The sequence below is a fragment of the Lathyrus oleraceus genome, chromosome 4, assembly GCF_024323335.1.
Source record: "Lathyrus oleraceus cultivar Zhongwan6 chromosome 4, CAAS_Psat_ZW6_1.0, whole genome shotgun sequence".
Lineage (NCBI taxonomy): Eukaryota > Viridiplantae > Streptophyta > Magnoliopsida > Fabales > Fabaceae > Lathyrus > Lathyrus oleraceus.
This window is the reverse complement of record NC_066582.1, coordinates 334,267,759-334,286,701: the sequence shown is the minus strand read 5'-3', so window position 1 is coordinate 334,286,701 and position 18,943 is coordinate 334,267,759.

The following is an 18,943-nucleotide window of genomic DNA, read 5'->3' as shown; positions in this document are numbered from 1 at the left end:
GATGTTGACAGGACATCAAACAAGGATGTTGACAGGACATCAAACAATGATGTTGACAGGACATCAAACAAGGATGTTGACAGGACATCAAACAATGATGTTGACAGGACATCAAACAATGATGTTGACAGACATCGAACAATGATGTTGACAGGACATCGAACAATGATGTTGACAGGACATCAAACAAGGATGTTGACAGTACATCAAACAATGATGTTGACAGGACATCAAACAAGGACCGACCAGACATTAAACAATGACTGGGAAATAACTCGACGTTTACTGGACATCGAATGATGATGTTTACTGACACCAAAGAAAGCTCGACCAGACACTTACTGATGACTGGGAAATACTGTTGTTCCAAACTCACAATGCTGAACTCCTCGGAGTATCGTCTTCATTATCCGGCAAAACCAAATCCCAAGCGGTAACCACGGCTTGAATCGCGCTGATCGCGTAACGTCCTTTGATGTTATTTCCATCTCTGTCCGACGGAAACATCTCCTCCAATATCGCACTACTGGGGGAACATTGTTGATCAAATCATGCGGCTAAACTCCTCGGAGAACCACTTTCAACTCTCGGTGCAACGAAACTCCAAGCGGTAACTACGGCTTGAATCGCGCTGATCGCGTAACCTTTCCATCTCTGCCCGACGGAAAAACTCCTCCAGTATCGCATTACTGGGGAAATACCTTTGATCCAATCATGGGGCTAAACTCCTCGGAGTAACACCTTCACCATCTGGTCAAAACCACTTCTCAAACAATAACCACGGCTTGAGACTAGCTTATGCTTGCAATGATGCATGATTGATTTTTTCTGCGTAATGCTCCATAAGCATGGAAATGCTACGCGATTATTTTTCTATGCAATATGCTATGCTTACGCTACATGATGAATGCATAAAAACGTCCCCCTCAAGGGATTCTGCTGGGGAGCACGAGACACTTTGCTGAGGAACTCGTCAATACTCCGATCTCCACCCTGCTGGGGAATAAGCACTGCTGCTGGGAATAAGGCAACCCTTGCTGGGGAAGAACCTCCTTTGCACCCAATCCACTCGAGAAACTGCTGAGGATAAGCACCACCAACACTCTGTGGGGATACAACAGCCTTGACTTGCTAGGGATATCAATCCTGACTCCGCTTCGGGAAAACCCTCACAGATGCCTGCTGACTTCACTGGGGAAATGCTCACAGATACTCCGCTGGGGAATAGCAACCTCCAGACCCAACTGGGGAAGCATCATTCTATCACCTGCTGGAGATAACCATCTTGACCCTGCTAGGGAATGCATACTACTCCGCTGGGGACAACCCATGCAATCCATAGGTAGAATCAGCTCAGCTGGGGATGCAAAAATCCGTCCGCTACGGGACTTTGTTCAATCCACTGGTAGGATGAACACTGCTGGAGATATATTTCTTTGAAAAAGACCCGCTCCACTCGGGGAATAGCAACCTTCTGGCCTGGCCGCTGAGGAAACACCGTTTTTAAACCTGCCGGGGATAACCACCTTGACTCGGCTGGGGAAGTTTACAGACCTTGAGTCTGCTGTGGAGCTAGTCCTATAACTCTGCTTGGGGGCCTAGCTGGGAAATGAGAAAAGTTGGTACAGAACACCCGTCGACTCATCGAACCACGGTATCCAACTCCCAATCTCGTATCGGCTTTCCACTTTTGAGAATTCCCAGACTCATCTGGACCTTTTCTGCTCCATCATCTTGTATTCCCAAATCGCCCCGCGCTCGACGAGAAACGTACTCCTGGGATTTATACAGAAATTTCAATTTTCCGACTTTGAAGAGTCTTCTTGGTTAATTTCAAAGGTCGTCGGACGTCTCGACGTCTCTCCGTCGTTCCTCCATCCATTCGTCCCTGACTGGACCCTGCGGGGAATTACACACTTTCAAGTCTTTCGACTTTGAAGAGTCTTCTTGATTACTATCAAGGATCGTCGTGCGCCGCAACGTTACTTCGTCGTTTTTCATTTATTCGTCCCTGAGCAAACTCTCTGGGGATCTGTTTTTCAACAGCTTCCACATCACAACCTGCAAGTGAGTGAAAATATCCAACAGTTCCTGCAAAACAGATCGTCAGATAAAACCGTGCCCCGGGCGTGTCAAGATTTCAACACTTGGGTCACTCAACCTTCCAAATAAGATTTCAAGCTTTCAATCTTATAAACATGCATTGGAAGGAAACCTGTATGTTTAAAAATGCAAAATTCTTTACAAAAAATAATCGGATGTTTTTGCAATCAAAGCGGTAATGAAAACAAAAACAAAATTATTTGACTGAATATGCATTTTATCGACTGGAAAAGTGTGTGGCTCAAATGAGCAATACAAAGGAAGCAATTCCTGAAAAGAGGTAATTGCACAAAAGGAAAAATCTATCCTAATGGCAATGTGAAACCCGTGATCTCATCGAGTTCCAACTCGGTTACACCCCATATGTCCTCAGACTCTCCGTGCTTTCTGCCTTCTGAACAAGACGATTCTGATTGATCCCTACCGGGTATTATCCATGATGCTTTAACCAAAGCGCAAACGATCATGCTGGACGCAGTTGTTCGTTTCAATCCCTCTTTTGCCTGGACCGCCCTTTCGGGTTTTCAGTCCACCGGGATACCCATTTTTGCCCAAGTCGCCTTTTCAGGTTTTCGACTTGCCGGGTGTACAATTTTTCATTTATATCCCTAATTTTTTCCCGAACCTTTCTTTCTGTTTTTGGTTCGCCGGGATGCCCATTTTTGCCTGGACTATTTTATTCTTTTCGTCCAGCGGGTCTATTATATGAAGTATTTTTTAACTGCGTCCGCATTCACAGGGGATGGAAAATCCTCGCCATCCATGGTCGTCAACAACAAGGCTCCGCCAGAGAAAACCTTCTTGACCACGAATGGACCTTCATAATTCGGTGTCCATTTGCCCCTTCGATCGTTTTGAGGAGGAAGGATCCTTTTCAGCACCATATCACCTACGTGATATACCCGAGGTCGCACCTTCTTGTCAAAAGCACGCTTCATCCTTTGCTGGTACAACTGCCCATGACAAATGGCTGCCAGCCTCTTTTCTTCAAACAGGCTTAATTCTTCGTACCGGGCCCTTACCCATTCAGCCTCTTGCAACTTCACGTCCATCAGGACTCTCAAAGAGGGAATCTGAACCTCAACAGGTAATCCCGCCTCCATCCCATATACCAATGAGAAAGGAGTTGCCCCAGTAGACGTACGCACCGACGTTCGATACCCATGCAATGCAAACGGCAACATCTCATGCCAGTCTTTGTAGGTTACCACCATTTTCTGCACAATCACACCGTCAGTGCATTCCAACGTTATCCGGGCAACGAAAGCTCATTCACCTTAACCTCCCCATCAGACATCAGAATCCGTTCGGATTCAGGGTCAGGCCCCTCCTCCGGGATCGGTCACTCTCAATCTTTCGATTGGAGCACCTCGAGATGTCCTCATCAGGGAATTCAAACTTCATTGGTTGATAATCCTCCACGGGTTGCTGGGCGATGTAATCAGACAATATACTCCCCTTGATTGCTTTCTGAGAGATATATCGAACATCGTATTCAATCAAAATCATTGGCCCTTTCGCAACCCGTCCGGTCATTGCTGGCTCTTTCGGAAATCTACCTGATCAGATCCATCTCGAAATCCACAAAGTGGTATGAATCAGCACATACTGTCTCAGTCGGCGAGCAGCCTATGCCAAAGTACATCAAGTTTTCTCGAACAGTGAATGTATTGTTTCACAGTCGGTAAACTTTTTGCTAAGGTAAATTGCATGCTCTTTTCGACAAGACGCGTCATGCTGACCCAATACACCTCGTAGACCCCTCGAAGGCTGTCAAGTACAGATTAACAGTCGCTCCTTCCACAGGGAGGCAACAGAATCGGAGGTTCTTGCAACTTTCTTTTATTCTTTTCATGCCCCTTGGCAATCATTATTTCACCTGACCGTTTGATCTTTTTTTTTCAACATCTTGAATATAGGTTCGCACGTGGCGGTTAGATGAGATGTGAACCATGACAGGTAGTTCAATCTATCGAAGAAACCACGAACCTCTCTTTTTTTTATTTTTCTCGGTTCAGGCATTTCTTTTTTTTTTTTTTTTTTTTTTTTTTTTTTTAAGCAGGATGAACCTCGATTCCTCCCTTACAATGAACCCCCAACATCTTACCGGATCGCACTCTGATAGTGCACTTGCTTGAATTCAACCTCAGTTTGAATTGTCTCAACCGGTCAAACGACTTGCCCCGGTCTGCCAGATGCCCCTCTCCTGTTTGGGACTTTGCTATCATGTCATAGCATAGCATTCAACTTCATGATAAATCCTATCATGAAACAAAGTCACCATGGCTCTCTGATACAGGCACCGGCGTTCTGCTTCTCTAGAGGACAGTCTTCTCTTCATGGTAGCTTGTGCATAACGACACCGATATTCGACCCTGGCATATCCTGACATGACCAGGTAAAAGTATCCACATGCTCTTTCATCAAGGCTACCATTCTGCTCTCGGCTTGCCTCTGAAGCGGCCTCATTTTCCTATTTCCTTCCTGACCTCGGCGGTGCTTGGAATAACAACCTCAATCCGCTCTGCATGCGGCTGAATCACCTTCTCCTCTTGTTTCAACAACCTGGCTAATTCCGGCAGATCACAATCTTCTTCGTCTTCTTCTTCAGTAAGATAGACCGGTTTGTCGAAGTCATATGAGGGGTAACCAAATTGTTATCAACGAGATCCGGAGAATTACTTTTGAAGTTAGGACGAGACAAATCAAAAAAGAAAAATGAAAACACACATTGCCATTTTTATTTGTTTTTAAACTGCAAAAATAAATGAAAAACAGGGAACACCGCTTTTTGACTGAAAAACATCCATTTATTAATGATGCAGAAATGTTGCAAATGTAAACATGAGGTGGCCCTTACAATGAACCATTACGTGTCGGGCAACACATATGGCTTCCATGCATATAAACTGAAAACAAGAAATATTACTCTTCCGGACGAGTGTCAGTGACGATCTTGTTTAGGCCTTTCAGCTTCCTGGTACGCACGGCTTTATCCAACCACTGAACTTGCAGTCACTGTCAGTCTCTCCACCTACCGCACAGGCGCGATCTGAATTTTCAGCAATTGCACCCACCATCGCCTGTCCATGCGCCGGCATGGGGTTGGCATCAGCATTCAATGACAATGTAAAATTGAGGGCCTTGGAATCCACCAGGTCTTGGACTACGTGCTTAAAAGCTTTGCAGTCCTCTACACTGTGCCCGGGAGCACCCGAATGGAATTCACATTTGACATTTTCATCAAAATTGGCTGGCCTCTGATCAGGTTTTAACAGAGTCAACATCCTCGGCTGCACCAATCCAAGATCCTTCAACCTCTTAAACAGAGAGGCGTAAGTCACGGGCGGCTTATTGAAATGACGATCCGTCGTCCTCCTTCTCACTTGGCCCACAACTCTCTGTGTCCTCTGTTGAGGTGGTGATTGCCGCTGTTGTGCAGATGAATCACCAACTGGAATGGTTACGGTGGCGGCATAAGGGTGGTAACGATCCTTACCGCATTCTCTTTTAGTCTGCGCACCACCTGATTCAACCTTCTTCTTGGGCTGACCAAGGTCAAGGGATTTCTTCCCCGCAGAGCCAGAGGGATTTGTTACTTCAGATGACGGAGCCTTTCCCTGAACTTTCTCTTTGATCATCCAGCCCTCAATCCTTTCTAATCTCTCGGCCATGGCTTTCTGCCCCAAGGCAAGCCCTTGCACAACCCTGAACAAATCCCTCACCATCTCTTTCAGTCCGAGGATGTCGGCGTTGGATGGATTCATCATTCCTGTGTCAATCAAACAGGTTAGAAACTGACACCTGCAAAACAGAAAACAAGTTATTATGCATGAATGCAACGTCTATCCATATGAGGAAGCTTCTGTCCTTTGATTCTGATTTCATCGAGACAGACAACACTTTGACATCCATATTCTGAAATTCAAGATGTCTCTCAACCAGATTCTCAATCAATAATACTCCCCCTATGGCTAGACGTGAGTTTGAGTGCAGATGAATGCAAAATGAGAATGATGCAGATGTATGCAATGCACTGGGCCATCCTCCAAGTCATCTGATCATTTGTTGCTCTGAGTCACAGCCTTGATTTCTGAACTGATCATAACCATCTGAGGGAATATGTAACCACCAATCTGGCCCACGGGTTCCGAAATAAACGGAAGACAGATACATCATCATCATCATCATCAGTCTCTGAGCAGACACTCACAACCATCTGAATCGGCCCGGGGAATCCTGAAATAAACGGATCCCCACTGATAAATATCTCAGCCCGGGGAATCCTGAAATAAACGGATCCCCACTGATAAATCACGGACAGCACTCCGGCGTCTCTGAAATAAACGGCCATAAATCCGACTTATAAATAAGACTCTGATCCACGGCACAAAAAGTCACCATCTGAGTCACCATCTGAACATGCATCTGTAAGAATCAACCCTCCCCTCACAGGTAAATTCTAATCAGGTCACCCTAAGGCGGATAATAGTCTCGACAATCGGGCGGAGATACTCAATGGGTTTGCCCTTTCGGGTGTGCCATTGTAGCTCTCTTAAAAATCGTCTAAACCAAAGATCCGGGAAATGATCGGTCACCAGAGTCAACAACTCAGACGGAGTGACTCAAACAAAGTGGATACTCCACAAAGATGAGCACTATCAACTGAGCCTCGTCCGGCTTGTGGCACATCACGCCGCCAGGCACATGTTGATCTAACATGAAAGAGGCAACGTGAGACCACACTAGTCCTAGGTGTATACTCGGGCCTGGGTTTTAGCCCCACTCAGAACACCCACCCCAAACAACAGAACCACCTGCAAAGGAAGATGGCAGCATGACAGTAATGATGCATGCAAACATTTAATGCAAATATATAAACAAAGGTTAGTATAATAAATGCAATAAATAAACAACACAAGCAACCTAAACTAATCCTAAAACGCTAGGAAGGACTCGCTTAGGGATGATGGACCAGCACAGGTCTACATCTATAAGTCCCCAGCAGAGTCGCCAGCTGTCGCATCCTGCGAAAAATCAACCGGCGAAGCTCGAAAATAAAATACACACACAGAGCCGCCACTGCGCGTTATTTATCCCAAAATAGGGAAAGGAAACGCTCAGAGAAACCTGGAAAGGAAATGGTCTTGCGACCAGAGAGAAAGGGTAAGGGAGTCGGTTACGCGAGGGGAAGGTATTAGCACCCCTCACGTCCGTCGTACTCGACGGGATCCACGTCCTAGAATAAAGAATAGGTTGCTAAACATCACACACACACACGGGGAACGCAGGTGGGGTTAGGAGAAACGGGCTCGATAAGGTATCGCACCTTATGCCTACATATCTTGTCTGGAACAAGAATCAGAGCCACTGTAGTTCGGCTTACGCACGCCAAACAACACAAAACAGTACGAACATGCAAGGGTGGCAAACATGGAGCCCGACAACCACTGGATGGAATTACGTCGGCATCCGAACCAAAACACACTCACAAGGGCAAACGTGGAGCCCGACTGCCAATCACTGGGCTTACGTCGGCATCCGAACCCAAACACACAGTCAGATAACAAGTAAACGCACGCAAAAAAGAAAAAGGTTGCCCGGAGTGGTCTCGCACGACCACCTGCCTACATACCTCGTCTGGAACGAGGATCAGGGCGATGTAGTTCCCCTGAAAGGGACTAAATTGCTAACCAGAAACCGAGGGGAAAACACGACACTAGGGAGCTGAGACTCGAGCCTAATGTTGTCATGCATCGTTAACCCTAAGTTCGGTTTTCTATCCTACTTGCATAAGCAAACTAACCTAACCAGGAAAGAAGCTAGCACACAAGCATACAATCATATATCATCAAATGAGAACAGGTATCTCAAACAAGCATGTCAATCAGATATCCACATGACACGCACTATAGCCAAACAAGGGGCTCAATCAATCAGGTTTGACTGCCTAAGCAATCGTCTGTACAGGCTGTGTTTGCTCTTAACCTTGCCATTACGAGGCTAAGGTGAAGCAGATGAAAGGATGAAGTAAGGATCAGACCTCACAGCTCTTATCCCTAACCAGGGAGAGCATCTGACAAATGAGCATGGGTCCAGAATAGGGGAACCCTTCTATACTCGATGACTCTGACTCAATGTGCACTGCACGGATCTTGGGCTTTTGATCTCAATGCTACAACCATGTAATGGGAGCAAGGAGAAGACTCAACTGAATAGTGGGGGACAGACTGCTTGTCCCTACCTTCCACCAATTGCCTTATTTAAAGGACTTTCACCTGCTTGGGCTTAAAAATAAACAACCACAATCATTGCCTCTTAAGGAGGACTTCAGACATTTATTTGCCCGGCCCGGTAACAGCCGGGTCTCCAGACTACATGAAGTCAAGAGGACCTACCTCAATGCAAGTTGCTTAAGCAACGCAAAGCAAAAGTTCACAAGGAACTGAGCAACTAAAGTACCTGGAAACAATCCAACACAGTTAGTACTCAGACAGACAAAACCAAACAGCAAGTGTTCAATCAATCAAACTATACAAAGCAATACACAACACAAGGCAAGCTCAAAGCTTAAGCCTAAGCTTTACCACCTACAAAACAATGTTATGTTAGTGTACAAACATCAACAACATCAATTAAAATTGATTTGGATCATTCTCCATGTGCATTATGCGTTTGATCCTGAAACATCAAGCAAACATTAGCAACTAGACCACTAGGCCAAGCCTAGGGTCCAAAAGCAAGAAAAAATCTAAAACATCAAGGTATTCATCAACCAACATCAAATTAACATCAAACAAGAACAAACATCATTGGTCTCATGTTTATATCATCCACCATATCCAATTCATGCACAAAACAATCCATATTGGTTCAAAGGAAGCATCAAATATACCAACAGAAGTATTGCATTCAAATCCACATCAAAACACATCCAAAAATTCTCAAATTAATTACACCTAAACAGGGGATAATCAAGGTCTACCATGTCAAATTTGAGCTCAATTGGGCAAATGAAACCATGTCAATGAAAATCAACAAAAACAGACACAATTACATGCTCCAATTCACACCATCAATACATGCTTCCACTTCAAAAATTCATAACTTGATGAAAACAACAAAGAAATGGATGAGACCAAAACAGGGGTGTCCTATCATGTGTCTATTACAAGCATGTCAAATCTCATGTTTATACAGTACCATATGAGCATTTCCCAATCAGTCTACCAATCTATGTCACATGAGCTTGCATAAATGATCACCAGAGATGAAAAATAGCAATCAATTTGAAAATGCCACATAAAATTCCACAAAAATTCACATAGCATCTTGACATGTTAATCAACCATCATGCAAAATTTCACATTAATCCAACAAGTATAGGTCACTCAAAAAAATCCAGCAAGTTGACATAATGAGGTGTGACACAAATTGTCACACCTAAGTTCCAGAATTTGCTGCTCATTGACCAGGTATCAAAAATGCATGAAATTTACATATAAATGAACATCAATGAGTCCACAATCATCACAAAAATTTTCAAGAATTTATTTAACACTATGAGCATTTCATGAACCAAATGGTAAAATGTGTCGAAATGTCATACATGTGAAAGAACCTTAGGTCAAACCAAAAATATACCATGCACAACTTTGACCAATAGGTCAAAAAAATTCTACACTCATCAACAAAGTCATAGAAAAAATCCTCACATTTTTATGAATTTTCTACAATTTTTTGTGAATTTTTTAATGTGATATGGAATTTTTTGTGAATTAAGCAAATTAATTAAAATTGCACAGTGGCAGTTTTGTAAATAACTTAAGGAGGGGGCGGTAAACACGTGATTCAAACTTTCAAATCAGATTTCGGATCAAATGCTCTTCCTATCATCGTTTCCAAACACAAATTACCAGAAATCTCAAGAACATGAAATTTTCAAAACCTCACCAAAATGAACAAACAGATATGCGTTGGAACCGTATGAACCTGTAGAATCCAAATATCTATTTAGTTTTGCCTAAAAGCTCCTAAATCACGCGAATCGTGCAAGTTAGGGTTTGACATCTAAACTTCAATCCTAGATTTACGATGCTATGGTTCACCATTTGCAATTCTGAAAGCATCACGATGCTCTACGTAACACGAACTACCAAACGCACATAAGCATGAATCAAATAGTGAGATTCGAATTTTCCAAACCTGGATATGGCAGTGTTGATCGAGCGGTTCTTTGCGCTTGATTCCTTCAAACAGGTGTTGTATAATGGTGAGGAAGATGATTGGAAGCCTTGCTTCAAGTCCAGATCGCTTCTAGTGCTTGAATTCGAGTTTCGCCATTGATGAGGCACTTTTGGACAGCCGCGATTTCGTATTCTTTAGGCTCCAATCTCCAAAAACAGTTTGAGAAGATGATTATAGGAGTTGAATGCAAAAGAAATCTCGAAGATTGGTTGAGATTTGAGGAAGATTGAAGGATTTGAGGGTTTTGTGTTCTTGATGAAAATTGAGAGAATGTGAGAGGTTTTGATCTGGTTTTTGATGAAATGAAAATTCTGTTATGATTAGGAAGGGATTATGTTTATATACATGAGCTTAATTATCCCTTAATCCACTTGATTAGCCAAATGCAATGTTAAGTAAAAATGGTTATTTTGCAAATAAGGGCAAAATTGTAATTCCACTATGCCAGCTCATGCCAGCTGTTTTGACAGCTCATGCAAACTCTAAATGTCATATGTGAACCATAGAAACTTGTCCCATGCTTATTGGTTGCTCCATTCTCAAATTCACATATGGATGCAAAATGTCCAATTTTCACCATTTCATTTTCCAAACCAAATCTCAAACCATATGCTTTGGCCACAAAGTGATGATTCAAACAAGCTTAAAATGCCATTTATGAGGTGTTGGAAAAAGTCCCATTCAAAAATTCCAATTATTTTGAGAGTTGGACAATTTTGCCCCTGGTCCAATTCAGCTGTCCAGTTGAAAAGTGACTTTTTGCCTTGGCCATTTTTGAACAAATCCAATGATGCACCCTCAAAGTACATGTCAAATGGAGTTTGTGCATATAAAGAACTTGCAATTTGGACAAACCATGTGGTAATTATGGCCTCCTGATTACGGGTCATTTTTGAAATTCACTGAGCCATAACTTTCCAACCATACATTGGATTTTCAAGTTCTTGGACTTTTTGGAAAGGTGAGAACAAGATCTACAACTTTCATGTTAAACAATTTTTCATTTGAAGCTTCCTTGGACACGTGGCTTTGAGGTCCAAAACTTTCCATTTTTGGAAACTTCAATTACAAGTCACTTTCTATTTTTGGCAGTTTTTGTCCTGACTTGATTTTCTTCATTTTTAGGCTTTGAGATGTCATTTAACACTTGTTCCAACATGAATGAAGTGTCTTCAACTCATTTTCACCTCCAAATCCATCAGATCATGTACAGTTGACCACAGTTGACTTTTCAACTGACAGATGAATCTGGCAATGCATAGATCAATTTGAACCCCAATCTTCAACTGAAATGCCTCAAGGGTAAAACCCTAGCCTCAATAAGCACAATATAATCACATAATGAACCCCATAACCATCACAAACCCCATCTCCTGATCAAGCCCTGACTGGCCCAATACAACTGATTAGGGTTGACTAGTGGTCAAAACCCTAATCTCAGGGAATCTTCTTCAATCTTCTGATGACACCCAATCATGATGATGATGATGTATCATTGCAATCAAGATGAAATCCAACATCCTTGGAGAATCATGAAACCCTAATTCACTGTCCAATCCTCAGATGGTCCATGATCAGTCAATGAAACCTTAGGCTTGCACTTTGACTTCCTCATCTTCTGATCAAGACTTGGGAAGATAGCTTGCACAATGTAACCACATGATATGCAATATGCAATGCCTAATGACCTAAAATGATATGCAAATATGTTAATGCTAGTCCCAAGAGAGGAGGGCAAATTTTGAGGTGTTACAATAATCTTAAAATAAATACATGTGATAATGCAAAACATTATAGGTCACTTTGGACCAAAGGCATAATCCTAAAATAAATACATGTGATAATGCAAAACATTATAGGTCACTTTGGACCAAAGACATTGAAATGTGAAAAAGTCCAACTTCAAATGCCCATAACTTTCTCATCAAAATTCCAAATGATGCAAAATTTGAGTCCAAATTTATTGTCTTGAAAAGATCTAAAACTTTTATGTTGAAGGTTTTGTCATTTAGAGTTTGCATCATTGAAACAGAAGGGCTTGAAGTTGGCCCACTTTGGAAATTTTCACATTCACATGTTTTGCACATTGAACTTTATGACCAATTTTCACTATTTTCCCATTTCCAAATAAAGTTTTGTCCAACATAACAAATGATCCTCATGTCAAGAGCTTTCCAACCATTTTCCACAAGGCCATGTTTTATTTTTGGAAAGGGTATTTTCAAAGAGGAGAACGTTTTGGTGCATTTTTAGAAACCATGTCAAATATGTGTGCACAAGCCAATTGCATCAATTATGCACATCCATTTCAACTTAGTGTGATATCAGCACTTATTTGCAATAAGATTTGGGCCCTCCATGCGCCTGTACAGGCCCATGCATGGAGGCCCTCTTCATTCATGCACACACAACGCTCATGCTTACCTCGGCTAATTGTTATAAATAAGAGTGCTAGGCTTCATAATTCAACAACCTGAAGGCGCCTGTTATGCTGCAAAACTCCCTCCATAGCCATACCTAAGGAATTCACTCTTTCATTTCAAAATTTTAGATCTGATTTTCAACTTCATTGGTGGATTATCAGACTCAAAATTCCTTGGCCTTGCTTCATCTTCATCTCTAGATCACACTGCAGTCAATAGCTAAGAGGAATTGTGCTTTCCAGATCCACATTTTAGAGGTGGATATTCAAACTTTTCTTCTTCGAAACACACTGATTATTGCTTGTTTCTTGCATTTATTGGTTTGGCTGAAGTCCTCTCATCAGAGGCAATTGAACTGTGCTTTTAATTTTGAAAATCCATTGAGTTCAAGTTGAACACCATTATTTTCCACCTCTGATTTCTCTTCCCATGGAGGTCTAGAGTGAAAATAAATGGTACAGGGGTGATGTACATCACCCCAGCTTTCCATTGATGTATAGATCGCTTCATTTGGTTAAGTTTTTTTCTCTGCAACTCTCGCCGGAATCTCTGGTCTCGCCGGAGAAGACGGAGGTGTACACCACCGTCCATTTGCCAGAATGAACATAGGCCCTTGGATCTAATTTCCAGATCTAATCTCGTCCTTCCATTTTTATGACTTTTTTTAATGGCCATGTGTTTCTCAATTGACCAGAGTGTTTGGTGCGCGCGCATGCCTGGACCCTTGGATGTGCCAGCTCAATTAATGAGCCTGGATCCAACGCACCACGTACTTTCTCATTTTCTTTTTTTCTGATTTTAATTTCTTTTATTTCATTTTATTTCAAAAAATCATAACTTTTTCATTTTAATTCCAAAAAATATGAGACCAATTACATTATTTCTATTTTTAATTTCTATTTTCTAAAAATGATTTTTAATATTTTTTATTTTATTATTTGATATTCTAATTTTGAAGAATATCGAAAATATTTTATTTGTTTCTTGACTTCTAAGTTTCATTTTGCTTCTGTTTACTAGTGTTTGACCTTGATTCCATTTGTCTTTGGTCAATGCAATTTGCTTATTTCATTTGAAGTTCAATTAATGTACATTCTTATCCATCTTCTTCTTCATCTTTTTTCTTTTTGATCAATGAGTTAAAGATTGTTGGTTAGCCTTGATGAATGGGAGGTTTAACCTTCCTTGATTCAAATCTAATTCATCTTGATCCAAAGATCAAGTGAATGACTTTGCATTAAGGATAAGTTAATTCCTAATCAAGCATGAAAACCTAAATCAATACAAGATCATTTCTCATCTTCTTTTGGCATGGCAAGTTGTAGGAGCTTGATTTACTAATCAAGATCTCTAACTTGTGTTTGTTGCCTATATTTTTATTGACCGGCCTCAGATAGGTGTGACTACTACATTAGTCCACTTATGATTGCTTAACATAACGCTAAATTGCCTTATGGCACAGTAACTCTAACTATTAACCATTAACTTTTAATTCTTGCACTTTACATTAATGCAATTTAATATTCTTGTACAAATTATTCATTTGCTTTTGCCCTTTGCTCATTTGAGCACATGTTTATGTTAATGCAATTTGTCTTTTGCTCACTTGAGCACATAATTGTGTATATACTATTGTGCTTGTGTTTTGTTTTGATTGTTGTGAATCAAATGTAAAAAAGGGACAAAAAGGACTTAGACTTTAGGACATTCCCTATGCAAAAAATGGAGTGAAAAGGCCTTAATGTTGAAGATGAATTGGAAGGACCTAATCTCTAAACTCACTCTTGTCCATTCTTTGTTTGTTTTGTGGAACTTTTTGATGTGTGTGTTCTTGTGCTAGAGATTCCTACTTGAGCCAAATTGAAGAACCATTGTCATGTGCATCTAAAGTGAGAGATACAAGAGCCATTGGAAGGTTCCTAAGGGCTTTGCTTGATTGATTGGTTGCTTGAATATTTGCTTATTTGCTTGCTTATTCCAAAGGATGGGAGCTACTTGGATCATCACTATGATCTCAAGAAGGGAACTCCAATTATGGTCTTATTTCTTTTCCTTCATCTTTGTATGTTTAGGACTTAGCCATTCTTCTTCTTTCCTCCACTCTAACCCAAGCCAAAACTTTTGTGCAAACATTAACATTTGTTTTCAAAAATTAGAAACCTAAGCATTATGCTTTTGATTTTCAAACTTTCTTTTCATAACACTTATTTTGAATTGAATCTTAAGTCAATTTTGACCATATTTTGTAAATACCTTTCATTGGTAAATATAACTCATTCAAATGTTTTTGTGGTTTCAATGGCCACTTCTTGCCAAAGCTTTTTGTATAAACCATAAATATTAGGTTTGAGTTATCCTTGAGGTTGATATGATACTCACCTAAATCCTTAGTGATGGACAATGAGTCTTCCATGCTTATTATAGGGTTAACCCCTCACTAGCATGTTGAAGTTATCCTCACATGGTGAATTTGTGGTTTTAGGTTGAGTTTTCTCCCTTGGATAACAAAAGACCTTAAGGCTTTTGGACCAATTAATTCACCAACTTGTTTTGAGATTTTTACCCCGAACTACGAGGTTTTGATCCTAATATTTTTTAAGATGGTACATAGGCAGTGGGTTTATCCATTCAACCACAAAAATGTAAATAATTTGTATATTCCTCTCTCATCCCCCCCAATCATGTTTGCACAAATAATTTTCACAAATACCAACCTACCTTACAACAAATTATGAAAAGGGCTCCCTAGGAGTACCTAGGATGTTTTGGGTGCTTAAAACCTTCCCATTGCATAACCAACCCCCTTACCCCGATCTCTGACATTTTTATTAGTTTTTGATTTGATACAACTTCTTGGTTTTTCTTTGCTTTCTAACATTTCCTTTGGATAAATAGAAGTACGGTGGCGACTCGGATTGTATGTTTACTTTTGATTTAGTCAATAAATCTAAAGGTAACGAATACCCCGCTACAGAAAAGTGGCGACTCTGCTGGGGACATTTTCCTAGTGGGTTTTGCCTACTTTTCATATTTGTTGTATTGTATTTTATATTATTTTGGTGACATATTTTTTGTGTAATTTTGGATTACTGTATTGTATGTAATGTATGAATTGCTTGATATATTAATTCCTTGTATGCTTGGTGATCTTTGTGAGATGAGTTCTATACCCGAACTCGAGTGCACTTAGGATAGGAGAATGGCATTGTCTTGTCAACTTGTGTGGAGTTATTCCTTAGCAAGTTGACTTGCAAACCCATTCACTTGGTGGAGGTCATGTTGGGATCAATAATGTCATACGAGTAGTCGTGGTTAGGCATTACTCTTTCCAATATAGACCTTAGAAGCCATGGACCTTAGTTTACCAAGCCCATCTTGGCCTATTTTTAGAACGTAGTGCGAAGGTCGTTCAAGTGTAAGATTTGATACGATTGTTACGCGATACTACACTCATAAGAGTCTCTCTTGAGAATATTTTTGGAATACGAGTAGTCGTTTATCCGATAATATCCGAAAGATGGGATGATGACTATGGGAACCTCTTGTAGAACATGCTTGGCAGGTTTAACCATAGTACACTCCCTTTGGATGGTTCTTAACCGAGACTCCATGCTCGTGACTTACAACAAACCCTTGATTCATGGTTGATCCGTTCTTGTATATCCTTAATATCAATGGAACTTGGGTGTTGATAAGGTGTAAATCATAATCCACCAAAATGGATGATTGATATTAAGGATGACTTGATCCATCCCATGACCTTTGTGTGGTGTGCTTTGTTTGATCCTTGAGTGTGATTGTTGCATTCATGCACCCATTTGCATCCATATCATCAATAATGAGAAAATTTTCAAGGAACTTAAGACGTCTATTTGCAAATTTTCAGACATGGATAGACAAAGAAGGAATACAAAGAAGTACAGTTTCAGACAACCCGACTTGAAAGAGCTAAGGAATTTGACATCCTATGTATTAGATCCCTTGGAGTTCAAAGCTCGTCATGGGAAGCTTCTATCTATTATGGCTACTCAGGTGGACAAAGGTCTGATGAGCGTATTGGTGCAGTTCTATGATCCCTTGTACCGTTGCTTCACATTTCCGGATTTCCAACTTTTGCCTATGCTTGAGGAGTATGCCTATCATGTGGGTATACCTATCCTAGATCAGTTGCCATTCAGTGGCTTGGAGAGGGTCCCTACTTCTCAAGAGATTGCTGATTTGTTGCATATAGATGAATCTCTGTTTGGTGCTCATATGACTACCAAAGGTGGAATTCAAGGTCTCCTTTCTGAGTTCCTCATTGCTCAAGCTACTTTGTATGGGAAGGCCATGAGTGAGGTCGCCTTTGAGGCCATATTTGTATTTCTCATCTATGGGCTGATGTTATTCCCCAACATCGACAAGTTTGTGGATGTGAACGCTATTAGGATTTTCTTTACTCTTAATCCCGTTCTGACTCTGTTGGGTGACCCTTACTTTTCTTTGCATATGAGGTATGCAAAGGGTGGTGGTATCATTGTGTGCTGTTTGTCTCTGTTGTACAAGTGGTTTATTTCGCACTTGCCACAGACGGTCGCCTTCAAGGAGAACAAAGGATGTCTACGGTGGTCCACGAGGCTTATGTCTTTCACTAATGATGATATCTTTTGGTACAACCGTGTATACGATGGTGTGCAGATTATCGACTCTTGTGGTGAATTCTCCAATGTGCCTCTTCTTGGTACATGTGGTGGGATTAACTACAACCCTGTTTTGGCACGTTGTTAGCTTGGGTTCCCCTTAAAGGATAAACCTAATAATATTCTGTTAGAAGGTGTGTTCTTTCAGGAGGGTAAAGATCCCCAAGGCTTGAAGGGCAGGATGGTCCGCGCTTGGCGCAAGATCCATAGGAAGGGAAGGAAAGAGCTCGGTCCGAAGAACTGTATTGCTTTGGAACCCTATACCTTGTGGGTGAGGAGGAGAGCTTCTGAGTACCTTTTGCCTTATGAATATCCAAGACCTACACCTTTGGTTATGGATGGGCCTTCAACCCTCCCTGACCAAGGAGTATAGGAGTTGAGAGACAAAGACCGGTCACGTGCTTGGATCCGTGAACGAGAGGAGTTACTTCAGCAGCTTAGAGATAAGGATGCATTGATAGAGTTTCTTGAGCATCAGGTTATTGATGAGCCTGATGATATGGTGACTGTTCTTCTTCCTCAGTCTTCCAAGTTTTAGAAGAGGAAGTACGATCGACTCGCCAAAGAGAAGGCATATATGGAGGCAGCCTATGAGAGGGAGGTGAAGAGGCTTCGTGCAGCTTATCTTCCAGTCTCGATAGCTTTAGACGATTGTTTCTAGGGTTCCATAGGATGTTCATTTTCCTTCTCCCTTGTATTGTATTTGGTTACCAAGACTGTACTTCTTTGGTGTAAATTTTTTTCCAGATATTATTGATATGATATTTCCATATATGTCTAAATGATTAATATTTTTCAATATTTGCAAATAGGACTCTAAAAGTTCCTCTGATAAATAAAATAAATCATATGCACAAGCATTGCATGCATCATGTGCATAAGCAGGTTTTGCTCCAGGCTTCTTGTTCAATGGTCTAACTCTGTATTCTTCATTTATTTTGAAGACAAGCTGACTCACCGGTACTACACTAGAGCCAACTCTTCAAGACTGATGGATCACTTGAGTGTAACACCTCAAAATTTGCCCTCTTCTCTTGGGACTAGCATTAACATATGTACATATCATTTTTAGGGCATTAGGCATTGCATATTGCATATCATGTGGTTACATTGTGCAAGCCATACTCCCAAGTCTTGATCAGAGGATGAGGAAGTCAAAGTGCAAGCCTAGGGTTTGTTGACTGATCATTGGCCATCTGAGGATTGGACTGTGAATTAGGGTTTCATGATTCCCAATGGATGTTGGTCTTTATCTTGATTGCAATGATACATCATCATCATGGTTGGATATCATCAGAAGATGCAAGAAGATTCCTTGAGATTAGGGTTTTGACCACTGGTCAACCCTAATCAGTTGCATTGGGCCAGTCAGGGCATGATCAGGAGATGGGGTCTATGATGGTTGTGGGGTTCATAATGTGATTGTATTGTGTTTGTTGAGGCTAGGGTATCACCCTTGAGCCATTTCAGTTGGAGATTGGGGCTCAGATT